Genomic DNA, 19,950 nt, shown 5'->3' with positions numbered 1-19,950 from the left:
ATAAATATAAAATCGAATCGAGCTTGTATTATTCTGTATCTTGATCAGAATCACTTGTGAAAGCAAGTTCAGTGCTATGTTGAAACTTAGGTCCTCAGCATAGTCACTATCACTCAGGATGGTRTCCTCATAAAAAGATGATAATGCTAAGAAATCGATTGTATTGTGTTTTTCTTTTTACTAGGTAATAATAATTACTGGGTTGGTATGCTCAGGTAGAATCTTACTTGTCCTGTTTTAATTGACTTGTCCTGGTTCTGGCCAGGACAGGGTTGTTTTTGCAGTAGGCAGGAAGGGCTTGGCCAGGACTGGGTTATTCTGCACCTCCTCATTTTCCAGGGATGGGGGAAAGGCTCCCTTTGGGAGTGTGGCAGAGGGAGTGCCCTGGCATTGTCAGGGTTTTTCTGTGYGTTAAGCGCACTGGAACATCCCAAATGCTATTTCAGAATTCTTGAATAAAAGCAGATTTGGGCTTCTAAGTTCTTTTAATTTCTAAATTGAGGACTCAAATCATATCACTCAAATAAGATTATTTGTCAGCATTCACAAATCTTCTGCCTCTGTTACWGTATTAAAGTGAGTGATAGCATTGTAGCTAAAGTCATTACAGTAAGGATAATAAAGGTAGATACCAGTTAGTGCTCATGTGGTGCAGAATCTGTGGTCTTTAAAGTTCCTAATTTTTCAAATGGGTAATGACTATTATTGCAGAAGTGTCATCACTACTTTTTGACCACTTAGTCCTCTCTCCCTACGTAACCACATACAAATTCTTGTCATGTGACATGTACAGTGACGTTTCAGTGTTGTTAAATGGACTTGATTTATGTTCCCAAAGGCAAAAATGCAATCTCTTACTTGTATGCCTACTGCTTACACATAAGCAATGAAAATATCTTTCTGCCTTTCTTCCACGGTGTCAGACTTTTTCTGAAGGGCTTCTTGTGTGTGGTCTGTGTAGTTGGCTATTMTTTGTGTTAGCATAACATCTTGTAGCTTGTTAAACTGGCTTCACAGTTTGTTGCTACTTCTATTCACAGTGATAAGTAACTTCAAAACCAGTAATAGTCTGTGTTGTGACTAAAACAGGAAATAAGGGGTTTTCACTGGTGCCCARCTACTTGTTCCTGCTCTGTAGTGCTTGTGTTGATTGGGCTGTGCTGTGTCTGGGGCTGGTTCTCTGGTTCAGAGATAAACTTCTTATTYTTTATTTTTGCAGTAATTTTCAGCTGGATAAAGCTTAGCACCTGACTTCCCAAACAGAATCGATGGCATAGGGATGGTGCAAAAGGGATAACTGGGAATGTTGCACAAATGAGATCCATCTCTGTCCGTGGAATTAATTTATGCCATAGCAAAGTGATCAGGCTACATATGAATATACGTAATGAAGTGAATAATTTCTGTGAAGTTGAGCTGTAAAGTGAATGTTGAATGCAAACAAGTCTTTGTATCACTGCTTGTGTAATTAAATGTATGCTGAAGATGGTCAGGTGTAATAAAGTAAGGAAAATGGAGTGTATATAAATGCAAGATTGTTATTTGGCCTGGCAGCTGAAAGTGTGCTACTTGAGCTGCTGAAATACAACTGAGAAATGTGTAACACTTCTTCACCTAGACTCTTATACTATGTATAATTAAGGGAATCGGAGATATGCTTAAATTTGTTTCTTGATTTTGACCTTTTTAAGTACATGAGTGAATAGATAATAAGTATAAAATGATAGTAAATTCATAAATTTTAAGGTAAACTGGCTGGTCTTTTTCTTGAATTTTTGCTTAAAATATTTTGGTATGGAGGTACCAGAAGATAATTAAAATACTTTTTAAAGTTAAACATTTCCAAATAGGAAGGAGCCAAAAGTCTTTGCCTTTTTACTTTTATAATATCCACTTGTGTAAATAATACAGATGTTTCTCAGGTTTAATGCTGATATTTTATTCTTATGTAATGAAATACAGTATTTATAGAAAAAAAGGGAATGCTAARTAATTGTTTTGAAACTCCTAGCAGATTATTTAGATTATTCTGTTAGCACATTATTGTTAAACCAAGTTTTAAAGAAGTAGCTTTAAATTTTAATTCAATACTTAATATCCAAAACTGACACAGTTTTGTGAAAAGAATCAAGTGTATTTTTAGAATATTAGTATCTTCTTTTTTTTTTTTTTTTTTTTTTNACTCCCAGGGTAAAATCTAGGTGTACAAAAAAATCCATGCCATTGCTCTCATTTCCTAAACTGAAAAACTGCTTCCCTACCTTACTGTAGCCTATTTGGGTTTGATTTTGTGAGTGTTTGTTTGCCAGAAGTCGAATTAGTTGGATTCTTCTGTTACTTTTGTTCTATGATACTGTCCAATCTGCTTTCTTGGCTATTCTGAGTGAATTACTATTCCACTGGATTTTTTTCTTTTCAAGCAGATGTTCAGACTGGCTTCAAAAAACATCTTTGAATGGTATCACAGAACATTTTGTAGTTTTCTTTGTTTAATTGTTATCTGCACTGGAAAGGGTGCCTGAGGTATCATGAATGTCTTATCTGTTCATTGAGCTGGGACCAAATTTATTATTTATGTTTATACACACAAATTTGAGGAGATTAAASGACAATCCAAATAGCATTAAAGGATCTGTAGGTGAACATTAAAATTTATTTGAAATGAGATTTGATCTTAAAATTGGTTTGAATTTGGGTAAGAAATCCTTTATCCAGAGTAGCATACAAGCAGCTACTTCTGCTTTGGCTTGTAGTGTCCCTCTATCAGAGAGCAACGTGTGGTTTAGTCTGTATCAAATGACTGTATCTGTAGCACTTGGTTTACCATAGGCTATTTGATAGTTTCTGGTAGAATGTAAATCTGGTGAGTGGTGTGGATGTCAGGAGTAAAATCTGTGCTGTGCAATGTTAATCATTGTCAATTCTGTAACTGATAAACGCAAATAGATAAAACAAATATCATAAAATGATTCTGAATTTATTTTGGGTTCTGCAAGATAACCTRTAGGTTCTTTGCTTTAGACTTTGATCAGTTTGATAAAATACGATGTTGTTTCTCTTCCTACAAAGATCCACTTAGCTGGGGTTTCTTCTTTGCATTGTATAGAAACTAAAACTGTGATTGGAGATCTCCCCTTTATCCCTCCTCCCCTTTTTTGCAAAAGAGGCTGGATAGGAAGCACCTTTGTTTCTTGTTGTTAGGTATTGCAGAAATGCTTGGTGTAATTAAGAAAAAGTAGTGCTAAATTTAGCATGTAATTAATGCATTGCTAAACAAAATTACTAGTTTTAGAGTAATAATTTTAGTAGTTTTTAGCCACTGCAAAGATATTGCAYAGCAGGAAAATATGGGAAGAGATGAACAGGTTTTGATGTTTTCAAGTACATCTGAAGTATTTTCATATTGCCCCTTTTATGGTGATGGGTTTTTTGCGCTTGGGGTATTTATTTCGCATATGGATTATTTCATACATRTGGATAAAATACTACATTTTTGAGTGAATAATGCTGTTCCATTATAATATATTTTGATATAATTTGTCTGAGTTGTGAATGATGTTCATATTTCAGTTTTGAAGTTTATGATGTGTTTATTAATATTTAATTTTCAGGGATGTGTAAAGTGTCTAATTTAGCTAGTTTACTCACTGGAATGCAATTTATTAGGTAGGAAAAATACCATAAAAATCTGTTGTACAAATTGGCTCTTTAAAGCTGAAGATTTTATAAACGTGCTTCTCAAAATATGTTTTGAATTTGCCAAGAAAAAATATATCACATGAATCCATCATTTTTTTATTACATTGAGTAGTTAGAAAACAAAGTTATGTAATCTAATTTTAGAAAAAAAAAAGCTTTTATGAAAACCTTGTGAAATACTCTTTGTAATGCAATAGCAATTAACTTACGCTGGTTCAACCCTGCAAATGGGAAGAAATAAGCAATGTAAAACAGCTCTTGTTAAATTGCTGTGTCAACTGTTGTTGYAATCCTCCAGGAATCTCTTCATTGCTTCCCAGAATGAATTAAATTTGAGCTTTTTCTCCAGTTATGCAGCTGRAGCTGCTCATGAGAATTATTGGAATGTGCAAAGAATAGCATATTGTACCTATGCTTTTACATTATGCTTTACATTGAGTGTGAATACTGAAAGGACTGCTGGAGATCCAACTACATAAGCTTAAAAMCACATTTTTATATCTTGTTTCCCAGTTGTATTTCTGTCCTAAGGGAAAGAAAAAAGTCATCATCTCTCAGGTGAAAGACAAGTAGAAGTAGGGATTTGGCATATATATGTCAAATGCATAAAATGAATATGCAGCAGAGGAAGTTTTGTCTAAAGCTGGCCTACTGAAACTTAAATATTCAAGCAAAAAGTAATGTATTTGAAAATTCTTTTAACAGTTTGTTATTTGATTTCTTCCTATTTTGTCTAGAATTTAAAACTTGATACAGAATTACTGGTTATCTGTGTTAATCTGAATGAGCCTTGTGGTAGTGACTTGCCTCCAAATCCTGAAATAATTGAAACTATTCTGGAACATTGCTGTTGAAGTGCCCTAACTAGAGGATTGTGAAATATGATTTTAGACATTTCTGACATTTGGATAAGCTTTCAGTGCCTTTATTTTATAGGCAAAAGTGCTGTCTTTGTACTTGRATGTATTGGATCCCTTGAGCCTGAAGTTTTTTACATAACTTTTAGTTTATGCAAACCTTTTCAGTTTCTTGTATTGTTTTCTGATTACATTATATCGGTGACATTAGAAGAACCTTTYTTCCACCTATGTTGGTGCTGTCTTCTGTTGACTTTCACCTTTCTGGACACAAGAAAATGGACAGTGGTGATGCATTTTGATTGYCAATTGGAACCATGGGGAGTTAGAAAAACTATTTTCAGTATTAATTTTGCTAGGATTTAGTCAAAACTGAGCTAGCAGTAAACCTGTTCAAATGGTCTTCTTTATTGCTGCACTATTTTTCAGTTGAAAAGGCTATCTTTAGAAACTTCTTTATTTAGTTAACATTGCAGGGATATAGTTCATACATTCTCATACAAGCATCCAGGGAGAACTGTGAAAAACCCTTAGGACTCTTCTGATATTACATAACACTTACACTGCAGTTCTAAATTATTCCACTTAGTACCAGCARTTGTTTTTGGGAGCCTCAGAATGAAGACCAACAGAAGGTTTGTGTGGCAGCTACTGTATCTTMCTCTGTATAAAGCTCTTAAAGCTGAACTACAGGTGGATATTAGTTCTAAGAAAATGTTGACTAGACTGGTGTCATTAGAATTTTCCAATTTGTGTATCAACAAACAAAGACACACAAATATTTCTGAAAGAATACTGTCTTCCTTTGAAAGGAATTTTAGGTGCCAGTGGTAGAAATGCAAGATTGAAATATTTTGGATTTAGAGCTTTATCTCATGCCAATGGATGTTATAATAAAAATATGTTCATATTTAAAGAAACAGATAATTATACCAGGATGTAACATGCCCAGGACAAAGACTAATTGTTGAGAGTGTGTGTATCAAGTGAGTGTTTTTTCGAGCTTAATTACTTGAGTATTTGCAATKTATGTCATGCAAAATGCACCATAGTGAAAAACCTGTATCATTAAATGAATTAAATATAGTGTGAACTGACTGGGTTCTACCCGTACCATGAAATTTTTCTTCAGATATTAGAATTTATAATTAAAGGGTTAGTTAATGGCTTTGGCTCCGAGATTCAACAATGTAACCTTATGCTTCAGCRTAAGAAAGGACTACAATTGTGTGCAGAAGGTAAAGAAGCAAATGAAATGCAACTGGCCATGAAAATGGCACTCTAGTTTTTGTCTTTCAGAAGTTGAATGATGTCTTGTGAATTGGTAAATAATTGATTGTAGAGTCCCCATCACTGAAGTGTTTCAAGCTATGACTGGACAGGGTGCAAGATAATCTCAMCAAGGCTCCCTTTCCCATGAAAGATTCTACTAGAAAGGTTGGGCTGTTGCATGATTCTGTGATCATTATAACTTGACAAGCACTCAGCTAAAGTATTTCTTATGGGATCTGATTACTGTAGCAAAATGTGGCTGTTGAAGACATATTCAGTAGTCCAGCCTCATCTGCTCCAAGGACTTGTTTCCAGGATTCTGTGACCCTCACTATCATCCTCATCTTTTGCCAATTTAATCAGTTATTGTATTGACTTCTCAATTAAAATTTGGCATTAAAAATGCACTGAAAAGTAATGGATTTTTCCCTGATGAAAGCAAAGTCTGGTAAACTGTCTTCTGTCACAGTTAACTAGATCATCAATTGTCAGACTCAAATCAGCAGAGTTTCCAATGGTAAAGTGTCACTCATCCATGACAGGATCAATAATCACTAGCCTTCTTTGGTTTGAAACTGGCATTTTAGGTTRGAATTATGGCTACAGCTTTTTAAGATAGTATGACAAATATAAAGTAGGTAATGAAGCATTTTTTCTTCCTATAAAATATGCTGAATATTCAAATTATTCATAGCTCTTATAAAGGAAAAGGTAGGCAATTTGTTGGAAGGGGCCAACAACGGACRTTTCATTTCAGCTTCATAAATCACAAGGTAGAGAATAAATGCAATGGGAATCAACTTAAGGTTATCAAGTTCTTGAATACTCTACATAGCACATTCTTTACTAATGCTATTTTTTAGATGTGGTAAAATATAACTGGTTTTTAAGTGTATTAWCTGTTTTTATAATTTTGGGTGACTGATGCATCAACTAGATATTTTGTCTTGGTGAAGCAGCTATTTAATCTTTCAGCTATGGACAGTTGTACAGGATTTTTCAGTATAAACTCAATTTCAAGTTAAACACAAAAGGAGAGAAGGAAACTGCTATAGTAGTATGTGTGTGTACCTTTAAGATACTTTTACTAGAGGCTAATAATRACAGGAAAAGCTTAACAGCTGAGCTCACCATCTCTTTTGTGCTTTTAGTGTTCTCTTTTGAAATTATACATACGCATTAAAAATGACTTTGCTGTTCTGACATAACCTTAGTAAACATTCCAAAGTATATTTAAAAAATATTACTGAAATCTTTTCTTTCACAWGCCCTGTATCCTTAAACTTTAGGAGTAAGGACAGTGATTTGCTCTTTAAAACAGCTGTGGCCTGAGATCTGACTTGATTGTGTGAAGGTTATTTGTCACCCTYACTCTTCAGCTGTTGAGCTAACTTTATTAGAAACAAGTGTTCTTGAGCTCATGGCTGGAGTTACTGGAGGGATTCTCTTTATGGGTTTGAGAAACTTCTGGCTTTCTCCAAAAGACTTAAAATGGCTGAGAAGTTACAATAGGTACTGTTTAGTATTAAAGCTGATGTTAGCTTTGTGAGTTTAGGAGATTTTCTAGAGGCAAGCCTACTTTTTCTCATAATGTTTATATTAATGCTTTTAGCCTTCAGAACCAGAAATGAAAAATGTCTGTAGTTAAGTTTCACTGGTGCTCTCAGCTGAAATGTTCTTTACTTGAACTGTGATGTTAAAGAGTATGATTATGAAAATATCATATATGTTGCTTGTAAAATATTATAAATAATATCTTTTTATATGCAGTTTCTGTCATGTTCGCTTTATTGTCTTGGTATAATTTTTTTCTGCAGTATTTCAAAATCTTACATAATTATTTTAATCTTCCCTCTACCATATAATAAAGATAGTTAAATGTGAAATTTATTATTCATTSAGTAAGCACATGGCTTGGTTTTCTTACTTTTTGGGAAAATAGAAATCTTATTTTCAGTTAAACTTTTAAGGTGTTTCTGCGTAATTGAGGCACTCATCTTGCAGCTGTTTTAGCTATGGAACCATTTAATCCTTTACTTTTTTGATTCCTTTGCTGCTCAGGCTCTTAACGGACGAGYCATACAGAGATATGGGTTTATAATGGCAGTCATATGTAGACAGGTGACTTATTTCAGTAACCACAAACTATTCTAGAACATTTGCTGAGATGCTTGTGTGAGCAGGAGCACAGAGCCCTGCCTCCAGTGCCATGGTGCAGTTCTGTTCATTGYCACCCCACCCTGGCCTTGGACAGGAGTGTGGGGATGTGCCAGCTGTCAGCTCAAACATGGTGCTGTCAAACCTGGGGAGACAAATGTGGCATGGAATCTACTGAGACATTCAAGCTGGACTCAGAAGCACAAGGTCACTTGCTAGTTAGTRAAATTCCTCTTGGAGGTGGATCCTGGTATCGCCTTTTACAAAATGGCTAAAAATCTCAGTGTGTTAACACTGCTCTAGACTAAAGCTCTACTGGCTGGGTTTATGTATTTGTGTGCATACAGACTACTATATATATATGGTTTATGCACAAAGTACATCTTAGAAATCCAGCTCAAGTTGTTCTTTTGAGTGTGTGCAAGTTTGATGTTGCAGTTCCAGAATGATTACATGATGCTAACTTTCTTCTGTTCAGGTTGCTTCATGTTATTGTGCATCACGCAAAAATATCAATTGAATTCTATTTTCATAAAAGATGATGTTGCATTTGAATGTAATGACTCCAGACTTTCCGGAGTCTTAACATTATGCAGTTTTTCAGTTTGATGATCATGTGTAGAATGATTCACAGTAAACGAAATAGCTTTAGAAATTTGACCACTTTAGTCTGAAGCTATTTGTGCCTGCATTTCTCAGCTGTTACGGCTATCATACTGCTATTTTGTGACTGTAGAGGTTACTGAATAAAGTTAAATTTAAAAAGAAGAAAGGTATATTATTGTACCTTTAGTATCATTTGTTTCTGGTTTCGAGAATCTTGTGTAACCATTTAAAATGCTGAAGTTACTCAGCAGCATATATGRTGAAAAAGACAGTTGTGTAATTTCCTGCTTTTACCAAGACTTTGCTTCTATACTGTGGTCGAGTTTGGTCTTATTTTATATTAGTCTTGCATACTTAAATTTTCAACAGTAGGGTTTTTCAGATGCTAATCTTGAGAGAGCACTAAATTGAATTTGGTTGGGATTATCTACCTTTGTTTTTTTCTATCTTCTGATTGTTCCCAGTGTGCAGGTTACATGCTGCTGTTCAAATGCTCCACGGTGATGGCACAGYTTTGTTAAATGCAAAAGCCCAATGGTAATGTTGAGTGCAAGAACGAATGTCAGCTAATGGRGCCTCTTGTCCCACTTTTCCTTGAACTTCAGTCTAATGCAGGTTGCAGAGTAGATGGCTGACCTACTTGTACTTTGGTCTAGCATTAAKTTAAAATGGCATAAAAAGCTTTCCTTTTCCTGAAAAGTGGAGGAAGGTTAGAAAGTGGAAAAGACTGCTCTTTCTGAAGTTAATTGCCCAAAGTAAACATTCATTTCACATTATTACAAATAGGGATTCTACATTTGAGGAATTTGTGTGTTTGAGAGCTATATRAGGTCACATAACAAGTATCCAGGTYGCTGAAAATCATRAGGAAGTCTGGCTGGTCTGCTGTGCTTTCTTTTCTAAACCCTTAATAAGATTAGTGAAACCTTGGCGAACCAAAGAAAAACTTTCACCTTCTCCCTTGCCTAAYCTGGATCTCATATGCCTCTTTTAAAGCAGCACCTTGTTTTGCACACTAAAAACTCTTTATATTTCAGTTGCACTAGAGTTAAARTAGGGTTAAGTGTACTGTATATGTTTTAAAAAAACACCAAACAAACTAAAACCAGCAAAACCCTCCACTTCCGTCTTTGCTTGTCAAATTATGTGTACAAAGAAGGCCAGAAAATATGATCTCTGACTTTAATATTTAAGAGTGATACTTCAGGTAGCTTAGACCAATGAATTTAGTACRTAATAAGGAGCCAGGTCATTATATTTATTATCAAAAATAACTGCATGTTTTTAGGGAATATTTAATTCTGCTAAGTCAGCAGCCCATGTTGTGCAGATTACTAARTTGTAAGCAGAGGTTCTTCTGACCTTGTTGCAGTAATTATTATTTCAGGACCAGAAAATTAAATTGACTAGGAACATGAAAAGTCCTGGCTAAAGTTTACCTCAGACTCACTGAGCTGAAAATCTGTTTAAACAGAATTCAAGAGTTTCTTTTTTCRGGGGCCATGTTAATGAAACTAAGTATTGAGTAACCTTCTCTCCAACTTCAACACAAGTAAACAATTTAAATTCTCCTAATAGTTCTTTAGAAGCTGCATTCAGCTTGCTTTAAAATCTGAATTAATCTTATTTAATCTGAAATATGAAATACAGCCACATGCTCTTTTGTACTGTTACAGTATAGCATTGATTTTGAAASACTTGAACAGATCTTTTATTGTTCCTAAATGAATAATTACTTATTTAACTTACTGTAAAGGAGGATAGTTGAAGTTAAGTGTGTGTGTGATTGATTTTTTMCTACATTTATGAATTGTATTTTGTAGAATTCTATATATTTTGTATCAGTTCCAGAAATGAAACTGATGAAATGGTGGATAAAGTTTATCTGAAAATGTTGCTATAGAGTTTTAAGCCTATCTTCCTTAGCAATTTTTACATTATAGTATTTTCCCCCAATGCTAGACTATCTTTTTAATGTATTTTGGGAGTCGAAGAATGTTGATTTGACCCACTTTTTGTCATCAGGGCTATGACAGTGAGGGAATAACAACTGCAGAAAGAATGGGTAAAAATGGAAGCTACTGTTTAGAGCTTTTTCACAGTTTTGATCTAAGCCARCAATTATGGAAATGGTCATTTAATTTCTGCTTTAGGGTACAGGTCCTGGGGTACGATTCTCTGCTAGCTTTGGCTGTCCCTTGAGCAAAAGCTATACTAGCAAATAATTTATGATGTTAGAGGATAGGTGTGTGTTGGGGAGCGATCCTAGAAAATTAGGATGGGTTTGCCTTGTAGAGAGTAATCCATTCAGCTCCAAGGAGTTCTGTRTGGAAATGTGATGTCTCTGTACTGTTTATATTAAGTGTAAAATGAGCACATTGTGGTCYGTTATTTTATTGTGTCTGGGAGTCTTCTCTATCACCTTCAGCATTGTCCTTCTGAGATACTCTATAGGAAAGTGTATTATTCTTTGTGCTTTCCCTTACTATATGGTAAGAAAATCATCGCTTCCCCTTTTCTTTTTATTTATATCTCCAGAAAGTGACAGAAAATTCACTAATACATGAAAAGTGCACAGATTTTCCTGGGTTCACCCATGCAGCTTCCCCTTCCCCAATCAGCCTTCCTAGTTTTTGCCAAGCATGGTCATCTGTATCTCTAAGATAAGCAGAAGGTAGAGTATGCTGACRTGTTGTTAGTGAACAGATTTAGTTTCTAACAGTGATTTAGGCTGTGGAAATAACTACGTGTTAAAGACCAGACTGAATTTGGTTCAAAGGAGCTATCTGAATTGGTTCTCTCCTGAAGTAAAGAACAGTAGCTCCGCAGCGTGACCTTCAAATTCAGGAAGATTGCGCTGTTTCATCCTAATTTAAGGGTTTTTATATACTTCTGTTCAATGCACATCAGTATTTCATTAATTAATATTACAGCCCTGTGTTTCCTGAGATGGAAAAATACAGCTTTTGACTGAAACACTGAAACAACACATCTGTTTCCTAAGTGACGCATCTGCAAAGTTGCCTACGTGTTTCACTGAGATATTTAAAAACACCCTTCTCCACTGAAGTATGATTAAAACATGCCTTCCTTTMAAATGGGTTACCCATGGTCTTTCCTAAAGATTATAGTAAATCAGATACTCAAATTTGCAACTCTACAGAACCATATTATGACTGAAAACCTTGTGTTGTTTTGAGTGCTGCAGTGTGGGGGGCAGGGGGGGGGAAGACATAGCTTGAGCTACAAGGTTTTCGTCAGCTCACTGGAAGTGATGAAATATATACTGATGAGAGAATTGTATTTGTGGAAATGGAGGTCAGGCAGTGCTGTACAGGTATTGTGGTTATGTGTGCAATTATGCTGCTTACCTCCAGAGCTCCAAAAAATGCCAGTGAATTAAAGCATGTCTTTTCAGGTAAATAGTTCATAAACAGAATGTGGAATGACTTTCCAGACAACTGTCTTTGTTTTTTCCTACCAAAATGTACTATACTGTGTCACAGCTGATATGAAAGCATTTTTGGCCAGTGTGATATTTTTCAGTGTTTGTGTGAATGTAAGAGAGTGTGTTTATCAYGTTTGAAATCATGGTTCTGGGCTCATAGAGCCTGCTGTCTGCAACACATCTACTTCTAGAATGGTTATTATATTGCTTTATGTACTTCTGTGGGTTTTCTGTTTTGAAGTAGAGCAGTGTTCATGCTGGTGGTCACATAAGTTTTGATGTSTGAGGCAGTGCTTCTTGTAATGTTCTGTTTTGCTTCATAATTGTATGCCATTTTAGAACAGTTGTAATCATGTCACCTCTCTGTARCTGCTTTGTCAGTGCAGCTGTAAATGCTGTTACAYGGTTTCTCTCCTGGAGAACCCATCAATATTACTCTTCACTGTCCTTGTTTTTGCACTGTTGTAAAATTCCACTTAAACTAAATATTATGTGCATATACTTTAGATGTTTTTCTGGACATTTTGCTAAAATAAGTTTTTATTATGAGTTTATATAACTAGCCATCTAATTCCACTAGGTAAAGGGTCAGTCATTTATTTTTAAAGTATCTAGAGACCTAGAGATTTCTTGCTAACTAAATGCGAAGTATAATTTGCAAGTTGAAAACATGTGGTCTTTTGCTCCCTTCATGTTTTCTTTGAAACAAACCTGAAAGCATATTTATCTCGATTTTATTTATTTAGGAAGGATGCCAAGATATTAAGGTTAATTTCATTTTAGGAGACTTTGACAGGACTGGTGAATTAGCGTGTGATGTCACAGGCATTACAAAAGTGAACATTAGAAAAGGGTGAATGCTTGTAATTAATTGAATGTTTTTCTTGTAGTTTATAATTTTAATCACGTGAACCTAAATAATAAAAACCTCCAAYTTGAAAAATCARAGAGTATTTTTAAATGTTATTTTARTCGATAAATAATCCTGAGTTCTTCAGCTGGTTTCCTGGCAAAATTTACACAAAACCGAATTTTATGTGCTTTTTTTTTTCCTGGGGTGAAGAAAATATTAATGTGGATTTTTCCTCATACCTCCAGATTAAAAAAAAAAAAGTACAGTGCAAATATGTTAAGGTTTGTTTTAAATATATGCAAATATTTTAAAACTCCCCACATCATTTCTTCAACTTTGCATCCATTTAGCTGGTATATCTATGCCATTTCAAGTATGCATTTTGCAGTGTTAATAATTTCTGTGGTCAGTGTCTATTTAACTTAAAATAGAAACCTCTGCAAAGCCTCTGAAGGCAGTTAATCTTCCTTGGTTAGAACAAAAATTTCACAATTAAAATAACACACCTACACACATTGGCTTGTCAAGCTGAGAATAAAAAAGAATTCTTTTCCGAAGTCAGTCTTCTGCTATTTAAGGTGTCTCCTGGTTAGTTGAAAAAATGCAGAGGGAGGCTGTTCTGGGAGSATATAGGAGCTCATGGGGATGGCTAGGCTGTGAATGTGCAAAAAGCCCAGCGTGTGTAACAGCAGCATGTCTAACCAGGATGTCTGGCCACTAATTATGGGGAACAGGACAGGAGATAAGAGCTGACAACTCCAGGGCTCTGGCAGTCTTCTTTAGAGTGTGAGAGTGAGGTAGGACTTGCACATGAATGAAACTAAATGTGCAGGCTAAGTCTTTTTGACAATGTTGGGTCATTGCCTCACACTTCTGTGCTGTGTCTTATTCAAATGCCAGCAAGCTTMATCAGTAATCTTAAGTTTCATTTATTTAATAAAATAATCAGACTGTAATGACTACAATGTCTGTTTTTTTCTTTTTATTATTTATTGTGAGAATCCTACACTGTAAAATTGCATCACACAGTGTTAATATGCCTGGAGAGTTTAATATCAGAGACTGTCTCCTCACTAGAATTGTGTGGGGTTTTTTTTTTTACATGTGATAATTATAAGTTTAATCTCTTTAGTGATCTTCTAATGTGTGCTGAAACTATGGCTTGGATGTGTGCTCATGGCTTGTATATTTAGGGCRGTGAATCAGTGCTACTTTCAGTGGTTTCAATATTTCAGCATTGAACAAACACAGTCCTGGGTGAATTTAACCCAGTARTGAGGAGGTTATTCTTGACCAAGCAACTTTGGCTCAGGGGTTTMTGTAGTTGACAGAAATGCAAAGAATCTCTTGTTACTTTTACTTAGYGTTACGAATGACTACAATGAACTAGGCTTTTTGTTGTTTAATGTCATTTTATGTTATTTGCTAACTGAAAAATGTCTAGGTTGCAAATATTCAGGTGTCCAAACTAGAAAATCTAGGAACAAACATTGCTCCCAGTGTCAGAGGAGTGTACCTGGTAGGAAATATGCTTGCAGTCTGTAACAGCATGCATTTCCTAGATTCCTTCCTTTAGTGCTCACAGTTTACCAAATAGGTTGCTATCAACTTGTTTCCAAAAATCATTTGGTGCATGGCTCTGCCAACTATAACATAGAGGCTGAATTCCCCAGGAAGCAGCGATYCAATTTCCTTTTATGGACTTTTCTCTGGTTTGTGCTGTTGTTGTTTGCTTGATGGAGACTGAGGGATTATCTTAAATCCCTGTGGAAGAGGGTGYTATTCTCCCTGTTTTATAGATTGAAGAGTAAGAACTAGGCCTAAGTCATCGATTTGAGACTCTACTTTTGAAAGTCTAARGCCTAACTTCTGTTACTAAAATGCAGTCATGTCTACCGATTGCAATTAGAATTCACAGCACTGAGTAAGAGTGATTAATTATGGTTTGATGCATTTCTTCCCTGCACCCAGGGGCTGGAAATTTTTGGTGTCATTTGAATGTGTAAACCAAGCATTMTTTTTTCCTATATTTACTTTTCATATTGATTTATGGACTTCGCAGTATCTGTAGCTGCTATTGTTACACGACTTCACTATATTGCTAAAGAAATTATGCCACTTCTTCTGTGTAAACAGTAAACAGATTGCAACCCTGAAGAAACTAGAAATTCTTAYAGAGCAAATTCTTTGGACAAGATAGAAAAGGAAGTAGTGTCTAAATTGCTTAATTTAACTGGAGAATATGAGATTTGACYATATTCATTGCAGGTAAACTTGTATCAAACTACAGGAGTTTGCACTTAAAGCATAGGATGTGTTTGTTTCTGTACAATGAAGTCTTATTTCCCTCCTATTCTATATGGAGCAAAACCTAAAACTTCAGTTAATAATAAGGAAAAAAAATAAGCTGAAAGTTCTTAGGAGCAGCTAATTGAAGTTGAGTCATGTTCTTATACATAAGTAAATCACGCCTTAGTCATGAAACTTGGAATCCTGACGAGTCAGATCCATGGTGACAAATCCTGTCATTCCAAAAATAAGTTTAAAAGGTAAWGTGACCAGGTGCTTCTCTCTTCCAGAGGCTGATAGACTGTCTCAGCTTGCTTCTAGAGAGTCCTTAGAGACAATGCATGGCAACACCATTTGGTTTTCTAAATATGGATTMATGTTTTTCTTCTGTATCTCATCTTGAGCACAGTTAAGCACTGCAATAGGTTGCACAGAGAGACTGTGCTGTCTCCATCCCTGGGGGTTTTCATGATCCATCTGTATAAAGCCTTGAGCAACCTGTGCTGATCGTGCTTGGATCGTGCCATTCTGAGGTGTTTCTCTGTTGTGGACCAATTGTCACCTAAAGCCACAGTTTAGTGATTGGCATGCTTTAGAGCAACCCATTGTACATGCAACTGTTATTAGATTTTTTTTTWAWKSYWWTTTTTTTTAGTTTAGTGAAGTGTATGTTCAAAATAAACATAATCTTCCGAAGGAGTTCTTTGAAAGTGACTTTCAACAACCCCCTACCTGTTCCACAGTAAGGGTTCAYCAAAGTTATTTGTTATTAAAACTTTGAGGGTGTTTAACTGAAGGATTTCTTTAAAAGCTTTTCCCCCCTCTTCCTGTTGGAAAATGCCTTAAGAGAAAATTTGGGATTCTGGATTATTTTAGCTTCTTAATAGTCTTCATTTGTTGCATAGAAAAAAGAAAAATCAAGTATTTCAACATGAACAAAACAAGGAATTTTGCAAAACCAACTTCTAGAGAGCAGARGCAGCATATTCTGTTCAGCTGGTTTTGTGTGTGTTGTTGGAAGGTCTGCTTGCTCATTATTAGTTAATATTTTCTAAAGTCCTTGTGTGTTAAGCCTTCAGGATGTTTATAGCACTTTTTTCACATAGTAGAGCMCTGGCAGTGGGGAAGAAATTCAAGGTCTTTAGCATAAAGCGTGGCTAGAATGTTACTTAAGAGGAAGCTTTAAAAAAAAAAGAAAATTTATTTACTGGTCCATTTCCTTGTGTCAAAGATCAATGTATCCTAATTTACAAGATTTGCTTAAAAGCCAGRGCCAAGAAACTTGAGCCTTGTTTGTTTGCATAATTTCTGTGTCTGTTACAGTATGTACTGTTTAGTATGGAGATACTTTTTGCAGTTGGACTTTGTGGTTTATTTTTAACTTATATAAGTTCTCATGGCTAAAGTGTGCTTGTGACAAAAGGCAGCAGGGGCTCTGAACGGGTAAGGCTTTCTCTGTGCTGCTTTTTTTAGTGGCTGCAGCACTGTGCTATTGCTTGCTTAGCRGTCGGGGGACAAGAAAAAGGTGCTGAAGAGATGGGCCTGGAGTTGTGGAATGGGATGAARAAGAGTGGATGAAGCCAAACTGTTGTGGGAATATAGGAAGTGGGAGTGTGCTCTGTGCTTTCYTATGGAATTATTGGTTCTGTGGCAATCCAGCTGACCAAAGAATCCCCCAGCTTTGTGAGATGCAGATGATAATTTGTGGGGAATCTGCAGAGCTTACCTTTCTTGTTGTATCAGTCTAAATTTTATAGATTTTACATGACAGCTGTAGTTGTTCATAGTTCTATGAACATAGTGAAATGAAAGACCCTGAAAAAGAAAAAAAAAAAAGAAGAGTGCAGTGAACTTTCCTTGTGAAACCTCTGCAAATTCACTTGGAGGATGGGAGGACCAAACCCTGACAAAAAATGTGCTAAAGGACTGGCTGCTGTAATAATTCTATTTTGTGAGGGTAGCATGACTCATACCACTTAATGTTCCTATCTCAGTATAYAGTTTATTTTTAAGTGGGGCTGTAAAAATAGTGTTTTTCTGTACCAGTTGTTGCTATGACTTCACAATATTTCCCTAAATACGCTTGCTCATACTTTCTCACAGCATAGTATTTGGCGTATTAAAACCTTAATTCCATCAGTATTTCCTGAGTACTGACCATTTTCATGCTTCTATGGAAAAAAAGGATAACTGTGTATTATGTAGTTCTAGTTGAGGAGGAATAAAAAGGTTTTTTTAAAAAYCCAGTCATCACAACGTGTTCCCTCATTTAAGAAAAGGTTCCTGTGTTTGAGTTTTTTCAATCTCGCCGTGTAACTTTTCAGAGTAAATTTGCAAGAATGATGCAGTTTAAGCTATTTTGTTAAAGGTAAGTGGACACTATTATTCCTTTAGACCACTTTCATTATCTCTTCTGTTTGTAATTGGAGGGGAAAAATACTGCTTGTATAGTGGGACAGTGGGATGGATGATTTGCTGAAACTTCCCTTCAAGTTTATACTTTTCCWTAAGGTTTTTTTTCCCAAAATGCTGAACTCTACAACTGTCTGCCAGATCTCTTCTAAATGGCAGATTACTTTGGTTGAAAGATCTTGGTATATTAGAGAGAAACTGCCCTAACCCTTCCTGGTGACCTTCGGAATCTCATTCYTTCCCCGTTCTGCATGGTGTGCCCAGCTCTTTAATTTTAAAATATTCTTACTAATTTGTCCAGATAGTTGCAAGCTTAGCTCTTTGGTTTCCTCCTTATGCTGCTTATAGCTGTCTAAAAAAGGACATGATAAAAAATATCAACACTTACAAATGTGATCTTTGCTTCCCTTAATGTATTGTAAAGATTGGAAGGGACAAAATTTATCTGGAAAGAACACATTCCATGTAAAGCTGTGCTGCTGGAGAAATTGAYGGTTGAATAGTGTTTTAACTTTTCCATCTTGACTCAGTAAAAGCACAGGTGGAAAAGCTGTCTTTTGGTAATTACTAATAATTTGAAGATTGTTACACTAACATGTAAAAATAATTTGCCTCTGTATGATTTTCCTTTCTAATTTGCCATTTTGCAGAACCCTTCTTATATTTAGGCTGTCTTATAAAAATAAAATTCTAACAATTGATGTTCCTGTTGTGGTTTTTAATTCCATATTCAGCGTTATGTAAGCTTTTTATGAATTGCATTATGTAAATGAATTGGATGAAAAACTGATAAGGAGAATCAGCTTGTCTTCCCAGCCAGAGTAATTTTGTTATGTGTGTGCTGCAACTGTCCAAGGAACTGTTTTATTTCAGTAGCTGGGTTTCGTTATAAACAAGTTCCTACCCTCATGGCACATTGTCTGCGTATCCAAGAAATGCTAATTTAGTGTTGAATTCTCCTTGGCCTGGGAGGCTTTCAGTGCAGTTTCTCCCGGCAGTTTGTCATATACACYGGGCACCAAGGTCAGGTTTGTAGGCATTTTCTGCTGTTCCTTTTGAAGGGGCCATGGTACATTAAGGGAAGCAAGATTCATAGTGCAAAAAAAAAGAGGGAGCTTCAACTTACAGTCTACTGATAAAAGTATTCATTCCACAAGGGGTTGTAAAGTCTGTTTACCTGTATGTATCCCTGGTACTAGTTAGAGAGAAACTTGGCTGGAGAGATCTAAACAGGAGAACTTGACGAAGTATCTGTGGAGATTGGACAGGGCTTTGCGTGTGTGTTTTGGGAGGCAGCTGTTTCCTTTCTCTCCTACCTCTTGGTCTCCAGCCCACAAACGGCATTTGTGGATGCAAGTTGCCTGAATTTTTGTCTCAGTAATGTTTTTGATATTAATCTTACATGTTAGTTTAGGTAACCCAAACCTTTTTGATACCTGGTGATTTGCAAATAATCATCCATTTCAATAAGGATAGATCTTATTTTTCTTCATGACAGCTGTGTCTGTAAAAGTGAAAATGCCTGAATTGTTAAAGTAATAAGCTTATAATAAAGCTTAGAATTTGGAACTGATGGGTTTTCTGTTTGTTTTGCAAAAATAGAACAATGACACAGAGTATGGTAATACGTCGCAAATAAAATGCAGGAAAACTGAGGGTCAGTTTCAGCTTCTAGGGAAAATAATTCTGCTACGGGGAGACCTGCCATCATGGAGCCTATAACGCGTGGAACAGATACGGCATCATGTCATCATACAGAATTTTCAGCTGCTTTAAAATGCATARGAGTGGTGCAAGCAATAACAAGTAGCTCAGGTAGCCTGGGGCTTTCTGAAATGTCATAAACTGAACTCAGGCTTCTGTGAGGGAGGTTGGTCTCACCTCCTGTGTGTAACTTATGTATGTGATGCTCTTCATGTTGGTTTTGCTTTCYRTTGTTWCTGAGGAAGCTCTSRTTTGTATTAGTRGATGCCTTTTAGCTTTCAAATAGATTATTTGAATCTAGAATTCTTATAGAAATAAAACTTTTCTATTTTGAAATGAAGATATTTATTTTTCTTTAAATCAACAAGTTTTGGCCTTAATATTTCCAGTGGGTTTCATTGTATAACATAGATTTCCAGTGAAAAATGAATAGGAATTGGTGAGGTTATTGTTGCAGAAGCAAAGGTCAGTTGATTGTCTTGTTAGAATGCTCTGAAAGTGGAGCAGTTAATGAGTAAGCATCTTGCTGCTCAATCTTTTCTTCTTGTTGTAATAGGAGATTTTATGATTAAAGAAACTCAAGAGTCTAGTGAAATGTGATATATGCAGATGCATTGAAAGTTTTCTGGGCAAACAATGTCATGGTAAGAGCC

At 35.7% G+C, this 19,950-nt stretch overlaps 1 protein-coding gene across 3 annotated transcripts in view; it reads left to right on the top strand.

Moving 5' to 3' along the window:
• PACSIN2 (protein kinase C and casein kinase substrate in neurons 2) overlaps positions 1 to 19,950 on the top strand; it is a 52,405-nt gene that overhangs the window by 6,030 nt on the left and 26,425 nt on the right. The window lies entirely within an intron of this gene.

This window comes from Malurus melanocephalus, unplaced genomic scaffold (genome assembly GCF_030028575.1).
Source record: "Malurus melanocephalus ecotype Western Australia unplaced genomic scaffold, MMel_1.1 scaffold_128, whole genome shotgun sequence".
Lineage (NCBI taxonomy): Eukaryota > Metazoa > Chordata > Aves > Passeriformes > Maluridae > Malurus > Malurus melanocephalus.
Note: the sequence above shows the minus strand (reverse complement) of the source record. Positions and strands in the feature narration are given on the sequence as shown.